The sequence below is a fragment of the Oncorhynchus kisutch genome, linkage group LG10 (genome assembly GCF_002021735.2).
Source record: "Oncorhynchus kisutch isolate 150728-3 linkage group LG10, Okis_V2, whole genome shotgun sequence".
Classification (NCBI taxonomy): Eukaryota; Metazoa; Chordata; class Actinopteri; order Salmoniformes; family Salmonidae; genus Oncorhynchus; species Oncorhynchus kisutch.
In genome coordinates this window covers 68300110-68325369 of record NC_034183.2, presented here as the reverse complement: position 1 = coordinate 68325369, position 25260 = coordinate 68300110, and the positions used below count along the sequence as shown (strand labels likewise).

General features: G+C 41.3%; 2 long non-coding RNA genes across 2 annotated transcripts; both read right to left on the bottom strand.

Annotated features, from left to right (window-relative positions):
- Positions 1–16805: 16805 nt before the first annotated feature.
- On the bottom strand, positions 16806–17588 carry LOC109893598 (uncharacterized). The gene is made up of 2 exons (XR_002255786.2): positions 17459–17588; positions 16806–17359 (listed from the first exon to the last, which is right to left on the bottom strand). It is a non-coding gene; the product is annotated as an uncharacterized LOC109893598 (long non-coding RNA).
- Positions 17589–23705: 6117 nt separating this feature from the next.
- On the bottom strand, positions 23706–24373 carry LOC109887827 (uncharacterized). The gene is made up of 2 exons (XR_002255043.2): positions 24193–24373; positions 23706–24000 (listed from the first exon to the last, which is right to left on the bottom strand). It is a non-coding gene; the product is annotated as an uncharacterized LOC109887827 (long non-coding RNA).
- Positions 24374–25260: the final 887 nt, after the last annotated feature.

Here is a 25260-nt window from a genome sequence, read left to right as displayed (position 1 = left end):
TCCTTGGCTCTGTCGTGGAAATTTCCTCTATTTACCAAATCATGGGAGCAAACCACACACACAAGTCAGAGTTAGTTATAAAAGTCCATCTTTAATTATATAAGCTCTATAGCATTTTGACTTTCAACAGTTCAGTATCTCTAATGAAAAGTTGAGAGTTCCCACACAATGGCAAAATGGGATCCTTTATAGCAAAGATCACACATAGTCAGACAGCATAGACATAATTCAGCTTTGTCTCCTTTCCCAAACCCCAGAACCATAAACCAATCCTCCATATCAACAGGCATATATCAAATTGTCATTTAGATACAACCAACTCAAAATACAACCAAACCTGGACAAGCTCACGAAGAGGAGAGTGAGGCTATAGGTTAAGATAAAAACAACATTAGAGGGAGCATAGAATGATTCCAGACACTGCCACCTTCCTTTCCCCACTGGGGGAAAGGTGGTAAATAGAGGAAATTTCCACGACAGAGCCAAGGAGGAGACCAGCACCAGAGCCGGTGTTAGAGGTGAGCGAAGCAGAGACTGTGAAGGAGTTAATGGGGAAATTGGAGGAGAGAGTAATGAGGGAGTTGCTAGTTTGGTGCTTTAGGTACGATATTCGTCCGACGGAGCGTGTCGGGGATTTCCCCACTGGGAAAGGTAGGGAGTAAAAGATATGTTTACACATGATGACACTTTGACCTCTCCCCTCTCTGTGGCCCATGCAACTTAGTTTTGACATAGAACAGATAACTGCAACCTCGCCACAGTATTATACAAAAATACCATTCTGATGAGAAGTAACTTACACACATTTGATGAATATAAAACATAGTACAAATGTTACCAACAAATTCTGAATCTTCCACGACAGCTCCTCACGATAAACAGGGAGAGTTGGCTCAGGTATGACTCCTGACTCTGCCACACTCTCCCCGAGCCCCCCCCCCCCAATACATTTTTGGGGCTGACTCTCGGTCTTCCGTCCGTGCCGCCATGCTTGCTTCGCCAACTCCATTCTCCGATAACCTTCTCCGAATCCCAGGCGGGCTCCGGCACTCTCTCTGGGTCGACCGCCCACCTGTCTATTTCCTCCCAAGTAGTGTAGTCCCGATATTGTTGCTCCTGCTGCCGCTGTTGCTTCTCCTCATACCAGCGCCTCTCAGCTCTCGCCGCCTCCAGTTCTTCTTTGGGGCGGCGATATTCTCCAGGCTGATCCCAGGGTCCTTCTCCGAACAATTCATCCTCCCATGTCCATTCCTCTCTTTGTTGCTTCTGCTGTCGCTGCCTGTCACCACGCTGCTTGGTCCTAGTGTGGTGGGTGATTCTGTAACGGCTTTCTTGTGGAGAAGGAGAAGCGGACCAAAATGCGGCGTGGTAATTTCCATACATGTTTATTGAACGACAACAAAAAAACACGAACAATACAAAACAACAAACGGACCGTGAAAACCTATACAGCCTATCTGGTGACTACAAACACAGAGACAGGAACAATCACCCACTAAATACTCAAAGAATATGGCTGCCTAAATATGGTTCCCAATCAGAGACAACGATAATCACCTAACTCTGATTGAGAACCGCCTCAGGCAGCCATAGACTATGCTAGACACCCCACAAAACCCCAAGACAAAAACGCACCACAAAAACCCATGTCACACCCTGGCCTGACCAAATAAATGAAGACAAACATACTATACTTCGACCAGGGCGTGACATTATCATAGTTTTGTCATAGCTTCTAATTATAGTTTCTAATCACAGATTGAATATACAGTGCAAAAAAGTATTTAGTCAGCCACCAATTGTGCAAGTTCTCCCACTTAAAAAGATGAGAGAGACCTGTAATTTTCATCATAGGTACACTTCAACTATGACAGACAAAATGAGGAAAAAAAATCCAGAAAATCACATTGTAGGATTTTTAATGAATTTATTTGCAAATTATGGTGGAAAATAAGTATTTTCTGCGAACGTTAGATAATATTAACATGTTATACGATATACATACATTTTTAAAAGTACAAGAATGTGGGCATTTTATATAAAAAAAATCGATGTCATCGGTTTAAAACACCTATAACTCCTGTATAATATTACAATATTATCCATAATATTCAAACAATCCCCCGCAACCAAATCTAATATATTATTTTCACTAACTCACCTTCAGAAAGCTCCATTAGGATGGATTCACGGATTATCTTTTTATCTGTTGGCCTGTGGGTTTGTAGCTCTGCTAAAGCGGTGCGAACAGAGTGGGAAAGTATCTGTTTCACTAGACTCGTTCGCAGTTGTGTCCCTAACTAGAGATAGTACGGAATGAGTTTACAGGGCCATGGTGGCATTTTTTGGGACGATATCCTGTATGCAACACCCTGTATATTTGGTTTAGATTAGAAAGGTAGTGATTTCAAACAACAGGAGGGGATGTCGAGACATTTTGTCTGCATGTATTGCCTTTTGATTTCCTACCTCCTCAGGGGTAGTAGCTTGGGGGGTGTCCACCACCCCGTTTATAGGCCGGGGTGGTGGGACCGGGCTCTGATTAGAAATAACATTGTTTTAAACCCAAGGGGGCTATCTCACCATACTGTATTCTTTCTGGGGTGACTTTTTTTACCCCCCCACATCCTCTGGGGTGTTTGACTTTTTACCCCCCATATCCTCTTGGTGTTTGACTTTTTACCCCCCACATCCTCTTGGTGTTTGACTTTTTACCCCCCACATCCTCTTGGTGTTTGACTTTTTACCCCCCCACATCCTCTTGGTGTTTGACTTTTTACCCCCACATCCTCTTGGTGTTTGACTTTTTACCCCCCACATCCTCTTGGTGTTTGACTTTTTACCCCCCACATCCTCTTGGTGTTTGACTTTTTACCCCCCACATCCTCTTGGTGTTTGACTTTTTACCCCCCACATCCTCTGGGTGAGATAAATTCGGATTTGAAAGACCTATGTGTTAATGAATCGAAAGTGCCCATTTTAAGAGACGCCGTCACACACTTTTTGACGGGGGGGTAAGCAGATAACAGTATGCATGATAGTGCAAACCTTGGTTTCAAACGATCCCTATAGAGACACACACCCCCATACCCTTTTTGTTTTTGAAACACACACACACACATACGCACTCACATGGCTTTTCCGTAAGTCTTTTTCTTCGCGACAGACCGGGGTCAGAGTGAAAACAAGAGCTTCCCATTCATTAAGGGGTGAGATACAATTTTAAAACCATTTTATTTCATTCAAAATATTAACTACCGTAATTGCTGGACTATAAGCCGCTACTTTTTTCCCACGCTTTGAACCTCGCGGTTTATACAATGACGCGGCTAATTTATGGATTTTTCCCGCTTTCACAAGATTCATCCTGCCAAAAAACTGAGCACCGTCACATAATGTGACGTAAATTGAGCGCGCTCAAACTTCCCATCATTCTGATTACGGTAGTCATTTTGTCACCCTCATCATGGCAAAGAGACGGAGAAATGCATATGATGCAGCTTTCAAGTTGAAGGCGATCGATCTGTCTGTTGGAAAAGGAAATAGAGCTGCTGCATGGGAGCTTGGCCTTAATGAGTCGATGATAAGACGTTGGAAACAGCAGCGTGAGGAACTGACTCAGTGCAGAAAGACAACAAAAGCTTTCAGAGGGAAGAAAAGCAGATGGCCCGAACTAGAAAATGAGCTTGAAGACTGGGTCAACACACAGAGAGCAGACGGCCGAGGTGTTTCAACTGTGCAGATCCGACTGAAAGCCAAAACAATCGCCACCGCAATGAAGTTTGAGGATTTTAGAGGTGGACCATCGTGGTGTCTAAGATTTATGAGATGTAAGGGCCTGCCCATCAGGGTACGGACGAGTCTGTGTCAGCAGCTCCCTCCCGACTACGAGGAAAAAGTTTCAAACTTCCGCAAATTCACTGATGCAAAGATAGAGGAGCATTCCATCGGCCCGCACGACATCATAAATATGGATCAGGTTCCTCTGACGTTTGACCTGCCTCTCACTCGGACTGTCAACAGGAAAGGCGAATCATCCGTCACGCTGAAAACAACTGGGCATGAAAAAACGCACTTCACCTGTGTTCTGAGCTGCACGGCATCGGGAGAAAAGCTTCCACCGATGTTGATTTTTAAACGCATGACGATTCCAAAACAAAACTTCCCGAGAGGAATTGTTGTGAAAGTCAACAAGAAAGGATGGATGACGGAAGGCCTAATGCATGAATGGCATACGGAGTGCTACGGCAAGCGACCGGGAGGATTCTTTCACAAGAACAAGGCATTGCTCGTGTTGGACAGCATGAGGGCCCACATAACAGATTCTGTGAAAGAAGCCATCAAGAGGACAAACTCAATTCCAGCTGTGATTCCTGGGGGCACAACAAAGTATTTGCAGCCACTCGACATCAGTGTAAATCGTGCATTTAAGGTGGCGCTCCGTGTTCAGTGGGAGGCTTGGATGACAAGTGGGGAGAAATCCTTCACTAAAACGGGTCGCTTGCGAAGAGCCACTTATGGTCAAGTCTGCCAGTGGGTCCTGACAGCGTGGAGCATTGTCAAAGAATCCACTATCATCAACGGGTTTCGAAAGGCTGGACTGCTGCGTGTTGTTGAGGGCAGTTCAGCAGGGAATTGGCCTCCGGATGAAAGTGACGAGAGCGACAATGAAAACGATCCAACATCGGATGAAGCAATTCTGAGGCTATTCAACTCCGACACCGAAGGAGATGACTTCAGTGGTTTCAGTGCACAGGAGGAGGAAGATAGTGACCAATGACTTTATTGGTAGGCTACTGTTTAATTTTTGTTACCAGCCGTGTTTCGTTAAAGCCTATTTATTTTTGTTACAAGCCGTGTTTCGTTTAAAGGCTGTGTAAAGTTCATTTGTTTCAATGTATAGACATGAATAGACATGTGCGGCGTATTTATGTACAAAATACATATATTTTTTTTTATCAGTTGGTGCGGTTTACATTCAGGTGCGCTTAATAGTCCAGCAATTACGGTACATACAGTTTAAAGCATGTCATAATTAAACCTTTTTACTATTCCTTTCTTACAGATATAGGGCCTGGTTAGCCCTGACCTGCATCTGTTTCCAATTCACCATCGCCATGACATTCTTGCACGCTCCATCAAAGCTCCGTAAGTTTCCCTCCATGGGTAGATAATCCGTCTGGCATGTAGGTCCTGGGTATGTCTCAAGGATAGCCACGGCCAGCGCCGTAATTGTTCACGATTTTGGAAAAGACTGTCCAGCTTTTTCATAAGGGTTATGAATATGGGATAATCACGCCATTTAATGCTAAACAGTGTCATAAAAAAGTTGACATCCATGCATACCTTGGAAGATACATGAGAACTGACAGACTTTGTTGCATCTCCACTATATCTGTCATGTTACTGTGGTCTTTTTAAAAGTCAATAAACATGTGTGTAAAGTCCACACTTTTGTGTCACTGTAGATTTGTTTAAGCCCACGTAGAAACACATGATTTATCCCACAGCATTAATTAATAACCTGGGTAGAAAATTCATCTGTTTAAGTCATAGGTAAATACCTTTCAAAAAAGAGGCTGTCATGATTGACTTTGACACATTTTTAACACGTATTGCTTGTTACCGAAGACTACTGTTGTTCATTGAATATCCACTAGCAGATTTTTGTAGCATCTCCACTATATCTGTTATGTTACTGTGGATTTTTAAAAGTCAATAAACATGTGTGTAGATTGTACACTTTTGTTTCACAATAGATTTGTTTAAGCCCACCAAGAAACACCTGATTTATCCCACAGCATTAACATGCATGAAACCAGTGCCACCAACAGGAGGTTGGAGAGGACAAGGGAGGACAAGCTCAAGTGCTGGAATGGAATGGTATCAAATACAGCAAACACATGATTTCAATGTGTTTGATGCCATACCATTTGCTCTGTTCCAGCCAATCATTATGAGCCATCCTCCCACCAGCAGCCCCCATTGGTATGTTGTAATGATTTTAGAGTCATTAGATCATGGGATATTTATTTTAAATGTTTTGATTCAGACTCAGATCTCTCCCTCCTGGTAGATACTTCTAAATTCAACTGAACAAGGGAGGAGGTAGTTTTACTACTGGTGATGGTTTGTATCACTGTGGAGTCGAGCACAATAATACACAGCTGTGTCTTCAATCTGCAGACTCTGTCCTTTAAAACAAGGACAGAGTCTGCAGTGTCTCCAGTGGAAGTGTCTCTGGTGATGCTGAACTTGTGTTTCAGGGAATCTTTATAAGCTGTGCTTCCACCACTACTAAAAACCCTACAGGTTGTCGCATCTAAGCTGTCCAAGTGTTTGTAACAAAATAAGAGACCTTACAGGTTTCTGTATGTATCAGTTATTATTGTAAAAACAAATGTACGGCAGTGCTTGTGAACATTTAGCATTTAAAACATTCATCAACAAGATATGAGGTTGTCTGTGCTGAATGGGGAAGGGTTTTTTGTGCGGCTTCTCCCTTAATTTAACCACTGTGACTCTCTAGCACAGTAATACACTGCTGTGTCCTCACTCTTCAGACTGTTCATCTGTTGGTACAGCTTACTGCTGGAGTCATCTCTGGAGATGGTAAATCTACCCTGGACTGACTGGGAATAATATGTAGCAGTACTATAACTAGTAGCAATCCACTCCAGTCCTTTCCCAGGAGCCTGTCTGATCCAAGCCATGTAGTAGCTACTGAATGTGAACCCAGAGGCTTGTCAGGTCAGTTGGTGGAATTCTCCAGGCTTTTTAACTACTGGTCCAGACTCAGTCATTGTCTGACTATGAACACATTTTGAAAGAAATGACAGATGTTGTTAAAACATCGTAAAGTGGTAGGTCACACAAGATCAGAGAATGGGACCACCGATTGCTGAAACGCTTAGCGCGTAAACATCGTCTTTCCTCGGTTACAACATTCACTACCTAGTTATAAACTGCCTCTGGAAGCAATGTCAGCGCAAGAACTGTCCGTCTGGAGCTTAAGATCACCATGCGCAATGCCAAGCACCGACTGGAATGGTACAATGCCTGCTGCCATTGAACTCTGGAGCAGTAGAAACATGTTATTTTGGTTGATGAATAACACTTCACAATCTGGCAGTCTGACAGACGAATCTGGTCTTGGCGGAGGCCAGGAGAATGCTACCTGCCCGAATGCATGGTGCCAACTGTAAAGTTTGGTGGAGGAAGAATAATTGTCTCGGCTGTTTTTCATGGTTCGGGCTAGGCCCCTTAGTTCCAGTGAAGGGAAATCATAACTCTACAGCATACAATGGCATTCTAGACAATTCTCTGCTTCCAACTTTGTGGCAAAAGTTTGGGGAAGGCCCTTTCCTGTTTCAGCATTACAATGCCCCCATGCACAAAGCGAGGTCCATACAGAAATGGTTTGTTGAGATCAGTGTGGAAGAAATTGACTGGCCTGCACAGAGCCCTGACCTCAGCTCCACCTTTGGGATGAATTGGAAGGTCGACTGCGAGCCAGGCCTTCTCGCCCAACATCAGGGCCCAACAACACTAATGCTTTGTTGCTGAATGGAAGCATGACCCTGCAGGTCATGTAGTGTATGTGCCTTGTGTTGATGTACAGGCAGTTATGTTGTTTTGTCTCTCAGGGGAATATTATACTTCAGTAGATGTGACTATATTGAAAGACGGCATCCCCAGCCGCGCCCTCAGAGCATGCGCAGACCAGCTGGCTGGTGTGTTTACGGACATATTCAATCAATCCCTATCCCAGTCTGTTGTTCCCACATGCTTCAAGAGGGCCACCATTGTTCCTGTTCCCAAGAAAGCTAAGGTAACTGAGCTAAACGACTACTGCCCCGTAGCACTCACTTCCGTCATCATGAAGTGCTTTGAGAGACTAGTCAAGGACCATATCACCTCCACCCTACCTGACACCCTAGACCCACTCCAATTTGCTTACCGCCCAAATAGGTCCACAGACGATGCAATCTCAACCACACTGCACACTGCCCTAACCCATCTGGACTAGAGGAATACCTATGTGAGAATGCTGTTCATCGACTACAGCTCGGCATTTAACACCATATTGCCCTCCAAGCTCGACAACACAACAGTGGTAGGCTTGATTACCAACAACGACGAGACGGCCTACAGGGAGGAGGTGAGGGCCCTCGGAGTGTGGTGTCAGGAAAATAACCTCACACTCAACGTCAACAAAACTAAGGAGATGATTGTGGACTTCAGGAAACAGCAGAGGGAACACCCCCCTATCCACATCGATGGAACAGTAGTGGAGAGGGTAGGAAGTTTTAAGTTCCTCGGCGTACACATCACAGACAAACTGAATTGGTCCACCCACACAGACAGCATCGTGAAGAAGGCGCAGCAGCGCCTCTTCAACCTCAGCAGGCTGAAGAAATTCGGCTTGTCACCAAAAGCACTCACAAACTTCTACAGATGCACAATCAAGAGCATCCTGTCGGGCTGTATCACCGCCTGGTACGGTAACTGCTCCGCCCACAACCGTAAGGCTCTCCAGAGGGTAGTGAGGTCTGCACAACGCATCACTGGGGGCAAACTACCTGCCCTCCAGGACACCTACACCACCCGATGTCACAGGAAGGCCATAAAGATCATCAAGGACAACAACCACCCGAGCCCCTGCCTGTTCACCCGCTATCATCCAGAAGGCGAGGTCAGTACAGGTGCATCAAAGCTGGGACCGAGAGACTGAAAAACATCTTCTATCTCAAGGCCATCAGACTGTTAAACAGCCACCACTAACATTGAGTGGCTGCTGCCAACACACTGACTCAACTCCAGCCACTTTAATAATGGGAATTGATGGGAATTTATGTAAAATATATCACTAGCCACTTTAAACAATGCTACTTAATATAATGTTTACATACCCTACATTACTCATCTCATATGTATACGTATATACTGTACTCTACATCATCTACTGCATCTTTATGTAATACATGTATCACTAGCCACTTTAACCCTGCCACTTTGTTTACATACTCATCTCATATGTATATACTGTACTCAATACCATCTACTGTATCTTGCCTATGCCGCTCTGTACCATCACTCATTAATATATCTTTATGTACATATTCTTTATCCCCTTACACTTGTGTCTATAAAGTAGTAGTTTTAGAATTGTTAGCTAGATTACTTGTTGGTTATTACTGCATTGTCGGGACTAGAAGCACAAGCATTTCGCTACACTCGCATTAACATCTGCTAACCATGTGTATGTGACAAATAAAATTTGATTTGATTTGATTTATTGTACTGATGCTCTACTGCCCTCTGTTGACTATGCTGCCAGTTAGATCCTCTGAGGAGTTTTTGTACAGATCCTCCACTCACTCACACCACAGTGTCTGTCTTGCACAGTAATACACAGCAGAGTCCTCTGCTCTTAGACCAGAGAGCTTCAGATACACCACACTGTTAGAATTATCTCTGGTGACTTCTATCCGTCCTTCAACATTTTTTGAATAGGTCGTTTTGCTGGCATCATAGTAGATTAATCCCATCCAGTCCAGTGCTTTTCCTGCAGGTTGTCGTATCCAGTGCATGCCATGGTTACTAAATGTAAAGCCAGATCCCTTACAGGAGAGGCTGAGAGTATCTCCAGGCTTTTTCAGGACTGGACCAGAGGGAATGGACTCCAAACTCTGACCATTTAAAGCTGATGGAAAGTTAAAGATACAGTAGAAGAGGAGGGTAAAGAAATTTAGGTTATAACAAACTAACGTCAATGTTCAGTCATTCCTCATTAAGAACAGTTGATAAGGAGTAAAACCAAGCAGAACTCACAGGTCAGACAGAGAGAGAGCAGCAGAAGGTAGAGTTTTCCTGTCATACTGAGGGTGGAGATATTAACTCAGCTGCTTCACACAAGACAACAAGTCAACAGCAGAACATAAGTGTATATATGAACTCTGAGGGATCTGGATTTACATCATGATGTCATGGGGGAGGGACTGATGACTGAGGTCAGAGGTCAATTTATGGCTCATAATTAGGGCCAGGAGTTGTCCTTTATCACATGACCTGACCAGAAAAAGGTTGGTCAGTTCACCAAGTCAGAAAAACCTCCAGGGCCTACTCATCACACACATATGCAACTGACTCAATGACTGGAGGAACAGTGGGGAACATGATGATTTTCAAAATGTTGATAACCTTCATGATTTCATTTAATTGTGGACTCGTATAGCATATATATATATATTTACTTTTTAAACCTTTATAGGCAAGTCAGTTAAGAACAATACGTAAAGGTCATGGGTGACAAAAACAGTACATTAGTATTCACAGGACCAGTTTCCAATGGGGCAGTTAAGCAAAATCTATAATTAAACAAGGAGGCCATTTTACGATTATACTTTCTGTCATGAATGAACAGAGCTTAATGAGATTCAACACCTCACATGGCCTGTACTTTTTTTTGTTTATGTATACATGTATATAGATGATGTAATTAAGATATAAAGCACAAGAGGACGTGTTATGTGCTCAGTACAGTGACAGGTATTTGGCGTTGTTCGACCCAAAGCATTAGCCCAGGTGTTGCTGATGCTTTTCAAATCTTACAACGCCCTGATAGGTATTTTACCTATCAGCTAACCACATTGTATGTTATGGAAATCTGAATAGAATTAGGAATTAGAATCAACATTCAGGATCCAAACAACCCGTTTTATAATGTATTATAGCTGATACCAAATTACATATTGTACTATGTTTGTATATGATTACCTACAACGTCTCAGAACTCTGAGTGGTCCACATTGTGGTTCTGCATTTTGTATTGTCAATGAATGTACCAGTATGTATTGTGGAGTGACACTTTCATCAATGTTTCTAACTCTCTACTTTTGCCTGTAGGACAATGCTCATGTTAACAGCAGTTCAGTTTATGGTTTACTGGTTGATTTGGTTCTCAGTGGAATGTGTGCAGTTTGTAGTCTGCTGTACTGATGCTCTACTGCCCTCTGTTGACTCTGCTGTACTGATGCGGAAGGTTGCAAGTTCAAACCCCCGAGCTGACAAGGTACAAATCTGTCGTTCTGCCTCTGAACAGGCAGTTAACCCACTGCTCATAGGCCGTCATTGAAAATAAGAATTTGTTCTTAACTGACTTGCCTGGTTAAATAAAGGTAAAAAATAATAATAAATTTGAACATTATGTTTCATGTATTAAGAAGAGTCATGAAATAGTTGATATCAAATCATATTACAACAGCACAAAAAAATATATTTTAAAAAACAATAACGAACAACAAGTAATGTACCCTAAAATATATTCTCATTGTTTCAATGTCACATGGTCAACAACTTTCACCAAACTACTTCACTTAGATGGCTAAACTTCACTCAATGACTTTTTCAATTAATAATTTGACATTTTCTCCCACATCTGCAATACATCACTGTTGTGTGTTGTTTTTAAATGTGTTACTGTACTTTTACATTTATACATTGGTCCTTTTTAGGGTTAATCAAGATGCTATTTCAGGGAAATGCCTTTACCAGAGTGCAGGTGCATCCTGGGGTAGAAGTCATGCTTGGGTAGCTTTGAACTACTGTGCCCAATGCTCATTTTGATAGACACGACAAATAAAAACGCATTCTTGAACATATTCTCCCCAAGACATACTAAAGTATTTAGGGGGAATTTCCCAGGACAGCTTTGAGAAACCACATTGTTCAATGCAATTCTTGAAAAGTGTGTTATATCTATTACAAACACAAACCATGAATATGGTGTGTCAATAACATTGTGTGTGATGAGTTGCAGTGAATGACTGAAAATATTAAATCATGTAATGAATACAACTGCTAACAAGGTCTATAATACATATTTAATGGTGATTCAGTTGATTGATTCTTTGATCCATCTCAACATTTATTCATACCAAATGCAAATTGTGTTCATATGGTTGAAACATTGTATGGTTACCAGCCACCAGCTGGCTAATGCAAAAAGGCAGTTTCTCCTCAGCTGAAACAAGCTAGTGAGAATTAGATCATGAAAGTGTATAGGAACAGTTCCTGGGCTACTTAACCGCTTGAACTGTCTATCTGAATCATCAGAGATGCTAAACTGGGACCCTGAAACACCCAGGTGACAGACTGGAGTTCACCAAGCATGGTGCCACACAGCTGTGAGGGTCACAGAGGGGAAGAGATAGGGGTGGGGTGTGTGAGAGAAACAGACACTACTGAGATAAGCAGATCAGGGCCTGTGTGGAACTTAATGGATTATCAAACATAAACCCTTAGACTATGGAATGGATGAATTAATACTTACTTCTTATACAGTTTGACCAAAATGATGGAAAATATGCGGTTTCTGTGTGACTTAAAGCTTAATAATTATGACACAAGTAACTATATGTTTATTCCATATGTGAGACCTTACAGGAGATGGTCAGTGGTTGACCTGGCTGGACCGTCATGGAGGCTGACTGAGTGAGTTCTTCATAGTAAATACTTGTGGACAAAGAATTTTAAATGTAACTCACTACAAATAAAATCATATTAAAGTTTTAACAAAACCAAAGCCATCGCTTATTGTTCTATCTTTCCCCCAAATCCAGAGAGACTCACAGGAGAAAGCAGCAGCAGAAATGCAGGGAACATGGTTTGTGTTGAAGCTGAACTGGTGGGAGCTGCTCTTCTCTACTCCCCAGGACACAGAGGGAAGCACGAGGACTCTCAGATACAGAGAGGTTTTATAGGGACGTATTATGACACACATATAGAGCGAAGACAGTCAGGTATACAAGGACTGGGAATATCAACGCAAAATGGGGGGATATTATGTGATAACGTGTCAGTTTTTAACACTAGACTTATTGGGGATGAAACTGATATGATATGTAGTAACTCCTTAGAATGGTTAAACATTCTTTATGGGACTCAAATGACATGGGTGCTTTTTATTGATAATCCTGTCCGTGTCCCCACTCTCTGAGGCTCTCAGGGCGAATGGAATATGAAGGAAAAAACACATTTCCAATACTGCATGACAAATATAAGTACCCACCTAACCATTATATTTATCAATTATATACTGTATGTATGTATGTATGTATGTATGTATGTATGTATGTATGTATGTATGTATGTATGTATGTATGTATGTATGTATGTATGTATGTATGTATGTGTTTAAAGTATGGCTGAGCTTGTGCTATTAAACCATTCATCATAAATACATTTGGTTGTCTGTGTTCCATGGGGAAGTGGTTTTTGTACAGCTCTCTCACCACTATCTCTCACTGTGTGGACCGGGCACAGTAATACACTGCTGTGTCCTCACTCCTCAGACTGTTCATCTGTAGGTACAGCTTACTGCTGGAGTCATCTCTGGAGATGGTAAATCTACCCTCGACTGACTGGGAGTAGTCAGCAGTAGTACTATAACTATAAGCAATCCACTCCAGTCCTTTCCCAGGAGTCTGTCTGATCCAGTTCATCCCATAGCTACTGAATGTGAACCTAGAGGTTGTACAGGTCATTTTGTGTGATTCTCCAGGATTTTTAACCACTGGTCCAGACTCAGTCAGTGTCTGACCCTGGACACCTGTTGAAATACATAGAATGTTGAAGAGGGTTTTGAAGCTAAAAGCTAATGTGTCGATTTATTTCCGTGATACGTTTATAATTAGGCTGCATATCCTCACCTGTTAGATAGACTGTCAGTAAGAGTATTCCTGTGGTAGGAAACATGGTGATCTGTGTTGTTCTCTAAAGGTAGTTTAGACCGTCCTCAGCAGAAACAACCTTCAACAGAGACATTAATAAAGAGGCAGGACTAGAGTATTTGCATGAGCTCCTCCTTACTGGGAGGACCAATCACAAGAGGCTTTGATATCCACCCATAGTTCACCTGTGATATTTTGTATGTATCTTTATTTATATCTTTATTGAATAACATTGTGGAAAGCTTTTCAATGCAGGGGAAATTCATAAGTGCCTCCTAGAGTATGAAATTGGAACTAAAGGTCACATCTCTGCTCTTCATGTTCCATGTGTCCCCAGATAACGGGTTTGTACAGCTCTGGCCATGGTTTGTATCATTGTGGGAATTGAGAGCACAGTAATGCACAGCTGTGTCTTCAGTCTGAAAGTGCTTCCCTTGTGGAAACATTGTGCTACTGGAAGTGTCAATTGTGTAGCCGATTTTGCTCTTAAGTGGGTCTATTATGCTGGTGCTCCCACTGCCAGGTCTGCAAACCCCATAACCAATCCACTCCATGGTTTTGCCCTCATAATGTCATATCCAGTAGTACAATAGCTAGCAAGAATATAACCATAGGTCTTACAGGAGATGGTAAAGGTGTAATGAATACTCAGGGAGAAAAAGGTGATTAACGCACAGAGCGCAGCAGGTGTTAATTTCACCATCGCAGAAGGCAGGAATCGTGGTCACAGGCAGGCAATGGTCATACACAGGAAGGCAAACAGGCAGGTGAATCAAAACTAGGACTGAAGGCTATAACTGTTTTTTACAAACGAGCCAGGAAAAGGCTTAGTAGAGTCAAAATGAACAATACCTCACAAAGGTACAAACAGAATGAACTGAGCTAAATAATGTGCTGATGAGACCATGTGAGTAACTAACACAGGTGAAATCAATTAACAAAAATTATAGACAGGGCTACGTTCAAGAACACAAAGAAACAGGGCTATGTTCAAGAACACAAAGAAACAGGGCTACGTTCAAGAACACAAGGTTGACTAAGAAAATAAATACAGAACCTTACAAAAGGATTCTCCTGGACTTACAACAATTGAACCAGGCTGTGTTAGTGTGATGTCACAGTAAATACCTGTATGGATAAAACACACAAATATATTAACATTGTTGACAAACAACCTTAAAGATACATTAGAATTGTTTATATTTCTGACAATCCAAAAATGTGTCGAGTTCCTCCCAAATCCAGAGAGACTCACAGTATGCTGCAGCAGCAGACATGCAGGGAACACGGTTCATTTTGAAGCTGAACTGATGGGAACTCAGGACTCAGAGGGACACACACAGAGATTGTTTATATAAGGGAGAGGTGGGGAGAAACAGAGGAAGAGAGGAGTGTGGTACAATCTGTATAGGGAGAAGAGGCAGGTGTGGGAGGAATGGGAATAGCAGTAAACCTTTCTTTCATAACTATATCAAAACCTTTCTTTGACAACTATGCCATATTTTTATATTCACTTTCTATTGTACTAAGCTAGATTGTTAGTGATGAGTAATAGTTAACCACTGGGAACAGATGGGAACAGATGTCAGTTTAATAATGTCTCGTTTTGATTAACATTAGATCCAGTTGTCATCTAACGTGAATTCAAACACAAACAAAAAATAACACAGTTTTTGGATTTTGGTTCAAAGTTGGAAGAAAATACACATTGCAGAAATTCCTTTACATTGATGGCTTCTTGCAAATCCAATCAGTTATCCACCTTGTTTAATGTCAACAGATGGAAAAAATCATATTGTTTTAAACGAAGTGACGTGGAAACCACGTTGATTCAGACAGTTTGTGTCCAGTGGGATGACTCTTGATACTAGCAAAACCTATTGCCAATATGATTTCACCACAAGACAGAAGTGATAGTGGTCTCCAGTTTTTAATTACATTAGTAGTCAGATATTAATTTCCTGGACCTTAATAGATGATCTTGTATGTCACCAGTGATGAGTATGAGTTTCATACAGTGCGTGAACGTTTTTGCTCATAATGAAAGGAAACAGATGATACACCTGTTTTACATATTTTCTATGTACAGTATACTTTCAGGAACATTGAACTGCAACTGATAATTAACTAAATCTCTGTGTTTATGAGTCCCTTCACATCATCTTCCCAGAAGGTGGGTTTTTGTACAGGTCTGGTGTTGATTTGTATCACTGTGGAGGGGAGCACAATAATACACAGCTGTGTCTTCAGTCTGCAGACTCCTTTTGAAAACAATGTGATGCTTTTTTTCAGTGAATATTTATAAGCTGTGTCTCCAGCATTATTTATATATCCAATGCACTACAATGTTTTCCCAGCAGGCTGTCGAATACAGAATGTAGTAACAGTAGTAACTGAATATGAGACCTTACAGGAGATGGCCTGTGGTTGACCTGGCTGGACAGTCATAGAGATTGGCTGAGTGAGTTAAAAATAACTCTGTACACCTGAGAAAGAAAATAATGAACAATGTCAAATACACAAAATAGCAACATGTTACACTTAAACTATATCAAGTCTTGTAGTTGTGTTGCAGCCAGTTTTATACAACAGGCAATTTTCTTTGATTTGTCTTTCCTCCAAAATCCCTAGAGACTCACAGGAGGCAGCTGCCAGCAGTAGAGATGCAGGGAACATGGTTTGTGTTGAAGCTGAACTGGTGGGTGCTGCTCTTCTCTACTCCCCAGGACTTAGTGGGATGAACTAGGACAGACAGATACAGTTTAAGTAGGGAGAGAACCAGGTTTGCATTGACATAAAAGGGGAGGGGATGTATAAGAGGCTTAGAAACACTGCAGGACCATCTCCACTATTACTGGACACAACCTTTACATTCTGATACCTCAGAGACCTTCTGTTATCTTTTTGAATGGGGGGAGGGGTAAATATGAAACACTACATTTACAGCATTAGGTACTACTTGTGGTGGATGAAACAAATTTAAGACACTACTTTTGTTTTGACAAACTAAACTATTTAGAATCAACATCCAAATTATACTTTTTTCTTGCAATAACATTTATTATCAGAGCCTTCATCAGTACTGGTCTTTATTTTAATCATATGGAGAGATGTTATGTTGGTGCATCAACAACACCAGCACCATGTATTTAACAGGTGTATCATTGTGTTATTATTTGACACATCATTAGAATTGTTCATCATGTTTCCCCTTGTCATGGTCTACTGGTCATACTATACGTGTGTCTGTGTGTTTGTACACGTTTTTCCTTTCTCTACCAGATGGTTTTTGTACAGCTATTCTCATTAGTTTAACCATAGTGAGTCTCTAGCACAGTAATACACTGCAGAGTCCTCTGGCTTCAACTGGCTCATGTGGAGATAGAAATTACTGCTGTCCTTCGATGCAGTGAATCGACCCTGTACTACAGGGGCATTGCTCTTGTCACTGTCAGAATAATAGTAAATGATCCATTCAAGTCCTTTTCCAGGTGCCTGGCGGATCCAGTACATATTAGTGCTGCTTGGAGTAAATCCACTACAGGCACATGTGAGTTTGAGGGATCCTTTGGGGGTCCCCTGGACTGACTGTTCAGCCTGTGTGAGTACGACCTGACAGTGGACACCTGAGGAGGAAGTGGAATGACAGGTCAGATCAATCAAGGAGTCACATCAGTATCACAGCAACACAAGTTACACTGATCAGAATACAATCAGGAACTCACAGGATACAGCTGCCAGCATCAGCAGTAGAGATGCAGGGAACATGGTTTGCATTGAAGTTCAACAGGTGGGAGCTGCTCTTCTCTACTCTCCAGGACTCAGAAGGACGTACTAGGACTCTCAAATACAGAGGTTTGTATATAAGGAGAAGGGAGGGGGAGAGAAAGGAAGAGGGGCTCAGTGAAATTTGCATAAGGAGAGGATATATATTATTAATGGAAATATCAGTAGGGAAACAATATGTAATAACTGTGCAAGCTATAAATACTCTAGTGTGTTCTCCATGTAATAAGACTTATACTGGAGGATAATGTTAGACAGGACTGTGATACAATGAGCTTTACACTCTGCTAATATTTTTTGTATCACAGCTCAATAGTGTGAATTGTCCCCAGTCTTTATATTGGTGCATATATTTGTATTTATATCATAACACTTAATTACGTGTCTTGTTGATACTATAGAGCTTAGATCTTCTTGTTCGGTACTGGCCACCTTCATTATGTGAATGATTAAAACATTAAAGTGTTGGATCATGAATGAGTTCATTGAACGTTTGATAGACATCAATTAGAATACCATCAAGTCATACCAGGAGTATAATTGACAAACAACTCAGATATACATTTCCAGCACCACCAGTGATGGGCTTCTATTCATTTACAAATTTGATGTGGTGAAGCATCTCTGTTGTATTTAATTTAAGGAGTCCTCTTATACAATCAAACACTGTACTGCTAGAGCTGCCATAACTAGAAGGGATCTTCAGTGAGTCTACAGTAGAAGTACTACTAATACATGTATAACCAACATACTCCAAAGCTTTGCCTTCAGCTTGTCATATCCAGCGAGGGCAGTAAGAATATTAACAAAACCCAGAGAATTTACAGGAGATGCTGAAAGACTCTTCTCGTTTTATAACCACTGGACCAGAATGGATGAGTTCAATACCACAGCAACACCTGGAAGGAGAAACACACATCAATACACAGCATTGTCAGTTTTCATCAGAAATTAGAAATGATCAATTCAGAGTTGTAATAAATATCACTTTGTATGAACAGAGAAACTCACAGGATACAGCTGCCAGCAGCAGCAGCAGAGATGCAGGGAACATGGCTTGTGTTGATGCTGAGCTAGTGGGAGCTGCTCTTCGCTCCAGTTCTCATAGAGGCCTCTAAGGACAGACAGACATTGTTTAAGTAGGGAATCTGAGGGAGGGTTTGCATTGACATGGAGAGATGGTGGGAGATACAGTATATAAGAGACACTTCAGGACCTCCACAACTATTACTGATAGTACAGGAAGGCCATAAAGATCATCAAGGACAACAACCACCCGAGCCACTGCCTGTTCACCCCGCTATCATCCAGAAGGCGAGGTCAGTACAGGTGCATCAAAGCTGGGACCGAGAGACTGAAAAACAGCTTCCATCTCAAGGCCATCAGACTGTTAAACAGCCACCACTAACATTGAGTGGCTGCTGCCAACACACTGACTCAACTCCAGCCACTTCAATAATGGGAATTGATGGGACTTGATGTAAAATATATCACTAGCCACTTTAAACAATGCTACTTAATATAATGTTTACATACCCTACATTATTCATCTCATATGTATACGTATATACTGTACTCTATATCATCTACTGCATCTTTATGTAATACATGTACCACTAGCCACTTTAACTATGCCACTTTGTTTACATACTCATCTCATATGTATATACTGTACTCGATACCATCTATTGCATCTTGCCTATGCCGCTCTGTACCATCACTCATTCATATATCTTTATGTACATATTCTTTATCCCCTTACACTTGTGTCTATAAGGTAGTAGTTTTGGAATTGTTAGGTTAGATTACTCGTTGGTTATTACTGCATTGTCGGAACTAGAAGCACAAGCATTTCGCTACTTCTCGCATTAACATCTGCTAACCATGTGCATGTGACAAATACATTTGATTTGATTTGATTTGAATACAACCTTTACAATGTGAAAACTCACAGACCCTCTTTAGATTATATTTGTGATTGTGCCACATACAACTAAAAAGTTTAGTCAAAACTATTCGGGATACATACATCGGCAACAAAAAGTAGATAAGGAAGAATGACAAATGGTCAAAAGAAATTAAGCAGCAGCTACATTCATGTTTTTATTCTAAAATAAAACGTATAGAACAATGATCCTTATGAACTGAAACATTACATGACACTTCAAAACATTGCAGATCCTCCATAAATTAACTAAAGTATTGAGACATCAGTAAAATGAAGATAATGGGATATATCTTGGTGTATCAACAACACTATACCAACATATCTAACAGGTGTGTTATCTCTGTGTCACTGTGTGATGATACGGTATCTGAACATTGGCCAGATAATGTTTGTGCATACACTTGGGCAAGTACATCCTTTCTATTCCAGACGTTTTTTGTACAGCTTCTCCCATTAGTTTTACCACTGTGACTCTCTAGCACAGTAATACACTGCTGTGTCCTCACTCTTCAGACTGTTCATCTGTAGGTACAGCTTACTGCTGGAGTCATCTCTGGAGAGGGTGAATCTACCCTGGACTGACTAGGAGGAAGAGATTGGACTACTAGATGTGCCTATATAAGCAACCCACTCCAGTCCTTTCAAAGGAGCCTGTCTGATCTAACCCATCCTATAGCTACTGAATGTGAAGCCAGAGGCTGTACAGGTCAGTTTGTGGGATTCTCCAGGCTTTTTAACTACTGGTCCAGACTCAGTGTCTGACCATGAACACCTGTGGAAATAGAAAGCAGAGATGTTGTTGAAGTTGAAACTAAAACCTGATGTCAACTTGTTTATTTGATAGACAGTATAAACACCTATTAGATAGACTGTCAGTAAGAATATTCCTGTGGTAGGAAATATAGTGATCTGTGTAGTTCTCTAATGGTAGTTGAGAGTCTACAGCAGAATCTTCTTTCAACAGAGACATTAATAAAGATGGAGGACTAGAATGTTTTTGCATGAGCTCCTCCTCACTGGGAGGACCAATCACAAGAGGCTTTGATAGATACCCACAGATCACCTAGTATGAGGTCATCTTGAGATGCTCTGTTATGAAGAAGAAATCCTTCTGTTTGTGTTTCTATGTATTTATTTTACCAGGTAAATTGATGGAGAATACATTTCCATTACATCACAAACCTGAGGAGGAGTTGTAAGGACCGTTTCAGAATTAATGTACAAATGATTACTCATGAGAGTAAAGTAATACTGGTACAAGCTGCTATTATGTTGTGATGGCATGATAAAGGGACATACTTCTTATCTGTCGGAAATATATCAGTTTGTCTCTGTGGATGGTTTGTCAACTGTACATTTAGGTTTTCCTCAAGGTTCCGTTTTAGGACCACTTTTGTTTTCACTATATATTTTACCTCTTGGTGATGTCATTCAGAAACATAATGTTAACTTTCACTGCTATGCTGATGACACACAGCTGTACATTTCTATGAAACATGGTGAAGCCCCAAAATTGCCCTCGCTGGAAGCCTGTGTTTCAGACATAAGGAAGTGGATGGCTGTGCATGTTCTACTTTTAAACTTGGGACAAAACAGAGATGCTTGTTCTAGGTCCAAAGAAACAAAGAGATCTTCTGTTGAATCTGACAATTAATTTTGTTGGTTTTACAGTCGTCTCAAATAATACTGTGAAGGACCTCGTCGTTTCTCTGGACCATGATTTCTCTTTTGATGGACATATCAAGACTGTTTCAAGGACAGCTTTTTTCCATCTATGTAACATTGCAAAAATCTGAAACTTTCTGTCCAAACATTATGCAGAAACAATTAATCAATGCTTTTGTGACTTCAAGGTTATACTTCTGCAATGCTCTACGTTGCAGCTACCCGGATAAAGCACTAAATAAACTTCAGCTAGTGCTTAATGCGGCTGCTAGAATCTTGACTAGAACCAAAAAATGTGATCATATTACTCCAGTGCTAGCCTCTTTACACTGGCTTCCTGTTAAGGCAAGGACTGCTTTCAAGGTTTTACTGCTAACCTACAAAGCATTACATGGGCTTGCTCCTACCTATCTTTCCGATTTGGTCCTGCTGTACATACCTACACATACTCTACGGTCACAAGACGCAGGCCTCCTAACTGTCCCTATAATTTCTAAGCAAACAGCTGGAGGCAGGGCTTTCTCCTATAGAGCTCCCTTTTTATGAAATGGTCTGCCTACCCATGTGAGAGACGCAGACTCGGTCTCAACCTTTAAGTCTTTATTGAAGACTCATCTCTTCAGTAGGTCCTATAATTGAGTGTAGTCTGGCCCAGGAGTGTGAAGGTGAACGGAAAGGCACTGGAGCCACTCTTGCTGTCTCTGCCTGGCCGGTTCCCCACTCTACTGGGATTCTCTGCCTCTAACCCTATTACAGGGGCTGAGTCACTGGCTTACTGGTTCTCTTCCATGCCGCTCCTATGAGGGGGTGTCACTTGAGTGGGTTGAGTCACTGACATGATCTTCCTTTTTCGGGTTGGCACCCCCCCATGGGTTGTGCCGTGGCAGAGATCATCGTGGGCTATACTCGGCCTTGTCTCAAGGTGGTAAGTTGGTGGTTGAAGATATCCCCGGATGGGGCCACAGTGTCTCCTGACCACTCTTGTCTCAGCATCTAGTATTTATGCTGCAGTAGTTTATGTGTCGGGGGGCCAGGGTCAGTCGGTTTAATCTGGAGTATTTTTCCTGTCTTATCCAGTGTCCTGTGTGAATTTAAGTATGCTCTCTCTAATTCTCTCTCTCTTTCTCTTTTTCCCTCTTTTTCTCTCTTTCTCACTTTCTCTCTTCCTTTCTTTCTCTCTCTCGGAGGACCTGAGCCATAGGACCATGCCTCAGGACTACCTGGCCTGATGACTCCTTTCTGTTCCCAGTCCAGCTGGCCGTGCTGCTGTTCCAGTTTCAACTGTTCTGCCTGCGGCTATGGAACCCTGACCTGTTCACCGGATGTGCTACCTGTCCCAGACCTGCTGTTTTCAACTCTCTAGAGACAGCAGGAGAGTTAGAGATACTTTGAATTATCGGCTATGAAAAGCCAACTGACATTTACTCCTGAGGTGCTGCCCTGCTGCACCCTCGACAACCACTGTGATTATTATTATTTGACCCTGTTGATCATCTATGAACATTTGAACATCTTGGCCATGTTCTGTTAATCTCCACCCGACACAGCCAGAAGAGGACTAGCCACCCCTCATAGCCTTGTTCCTCTCTAGGTTTCTTCCTAGGTTCTGGCCTTTCTAGGGAGTTTTTCCTAGCCACCATGCTTCTACACCTGCATTGCTTACTGTTTGGAATTTTAGGCTGTGTTTCTGTACAGCACTTTGTGACATCAGCTGATGTAAGAAGGGCTTTATAAATACATTTTATGTATTGATTGATACTGAAACACCCACTGAATCAATTCCACAATATGTATTTTTTGAATAACAGTTTAATCAATGGTACAAAGTCATTTTTTGGGGTATCTGTACTTTACTATTTCTATTTTTGAGTACCTTTACTTTTAACTCCATACATCTCCATACATTTCCCTGACATCCAGAAGTTTTCATTACGTTTTTAATGCTTAGCAGGGCAGGAAAATGGTCTAATTCGTGCACTTATCAAGAGAACATCCCTGGTCATCCCTACTGCCTCTGATCTGGCGGACTCACTAAACACACATGCTTCATTTGTAAAGGATGTCTTAGAGTTGGAGTGTGCCGCTGGCTATCCGTAAATAAAAAGAATCAAGAAAATCGTGCCATCTGGTTTGCTTAATAAGGAATTTGAAATGATTTATAATTTTACTTTTACTTTTGATACGTAAGTATATTTGAGCAATTACATTTACTTTTAATACTTAAGTATATTTAAAACCAAATATATTTTTTTACTTTTACTCAAGTAATTTTCTATATCTATACTTGTACTCAAGTATGTCAATTGGGTACTTTTTCCACCACTGATATTAACACATGTTTAATAGTGAGGGTATTGTGTTATACCTATATCTGTTCATATCCTATAGTAGTCATATGTTATGACTAGTGACTGATACTACGTCTAATTCATACAGTCATCAGATCATAGTAGGATGTATTTCATGTAAAGGCTAAGATCGCCCACTCCTGGTGGGTACATATAACTCCAACCGTTTATGGAGTAGGTGAGTTTTTGTACAAGTCTGGTGCTGGTTTGTATCACCGTGACCTCCGAGCACAATAATACACAGCTGTGTCCTCAGCCTGCAGACTGGTGATGTCTAAGTACAGTACATTACTACTGTCTCTGGAGATGGTGAATCTGCTCTTAAAAGAGGCTCCAGAGTCAATTGATCCACCCCTCCAGATGATCCCAATCCACTCCAGTGTTTTCCCTGGCTGCTGTCGTATCCAACCTGTACCATAGTCTGTCAGGGCATAGCCAGAGACTTGGCAAGATAGTTTCACTGACTCTCCAGGAGGTTTGAGTTGAGCAGGGGAGGAGGTCAAACTAATGCTGTATATATCTGAAAGAGAGCAGGGAGAACAGAGATACAGACAGAACTTAATCTGATGAAAGAAAATAAAATACTTTTTCCAACCATCTATGTCTTTATACAAAAATGAACACATGGACAAAAACAACCTTATTTACTGGATTTAATGTCCAATCTTGTTTTGTACCTTGTATTTGAAGATATTAAAATCCCCCCACTTACCTGGTAGGAAGGACAGGAGGAGGAGAGATGTAAGAAACATGTTTCTCTGTTGAATGGCAGACAGTGTCTGTCTGGGTACTGACAGACAGGGTGGTTGCAGTGATGAAGGTTGTGTCTGTGTGTGTGTGTGTGTGTGTGTGTGTGTCTGTGTGTGTGGCTGCCCCTCAGAGCTGGTCATTGATATACAGTTATTATCAGAGGGGATTATTTGCATATTCTCCGTCTTTTATTGACAGAGTAAACAGGAGTCATAGACAGTTGTTGTCTGGATGGGTTCAATCATTGTTAACTTGGTGTCACATGGGACATTCAAATTAATGTATTACCATTTAGTAAGCTCTACCGATTGCCTCATAAACGTAATAATGTATAATCATATAGCCTATGAAGAGACCATGGATTGTATGCATCAATGCAGGGTGTGCAGAATAATACTGTAATAATACCTTATGCCCATCACTACTCTTTCTAAGAGAGGTCTTGGTGGGACCCTGCTTGGTGGTCTCTGAGCTTGGCATTCAACATAGTTTTTATTCTTTACCCTGTCAAAAACCTTCCTGCAGAACCCATGCTCAGCTAATATATATGTGTGATTTTACAGAATCGTTGCACTATTATTTTAATTGAGTAACACAACTACAAATGAAAGTCGTACATTAGCTACACATAGTATTACCATATGGAATGTTGTCAAATGTCACTAGCTATTAAATAAAATGCTAATTCACAATTCAATATCCTTATCATCTACTGTATCTTGCCTATGCTGCTCTGTACCATCACTCATTCATATATCCTTATGTACATATATCCTTATGTACATATTCTTTATCCCCTTACACTGTGTATAAGTAGGTTTTTGGAATTGTTAGTTAGATTACTTGTTGGTTATTACTGCATTGTCGGAACTAGAAGCACAAGCATTTCGCTACACTCGCATTAACATCTGCTAACCATGTGTATGTGACAAATAAATTTGATTTTGATTTGATTTTACTGTTAAGTCACTGTTAAGTGTTAAGTCAAAGTTGGCAAATGCTCTTCTTTGGACAGCCAAGGTCCATATGG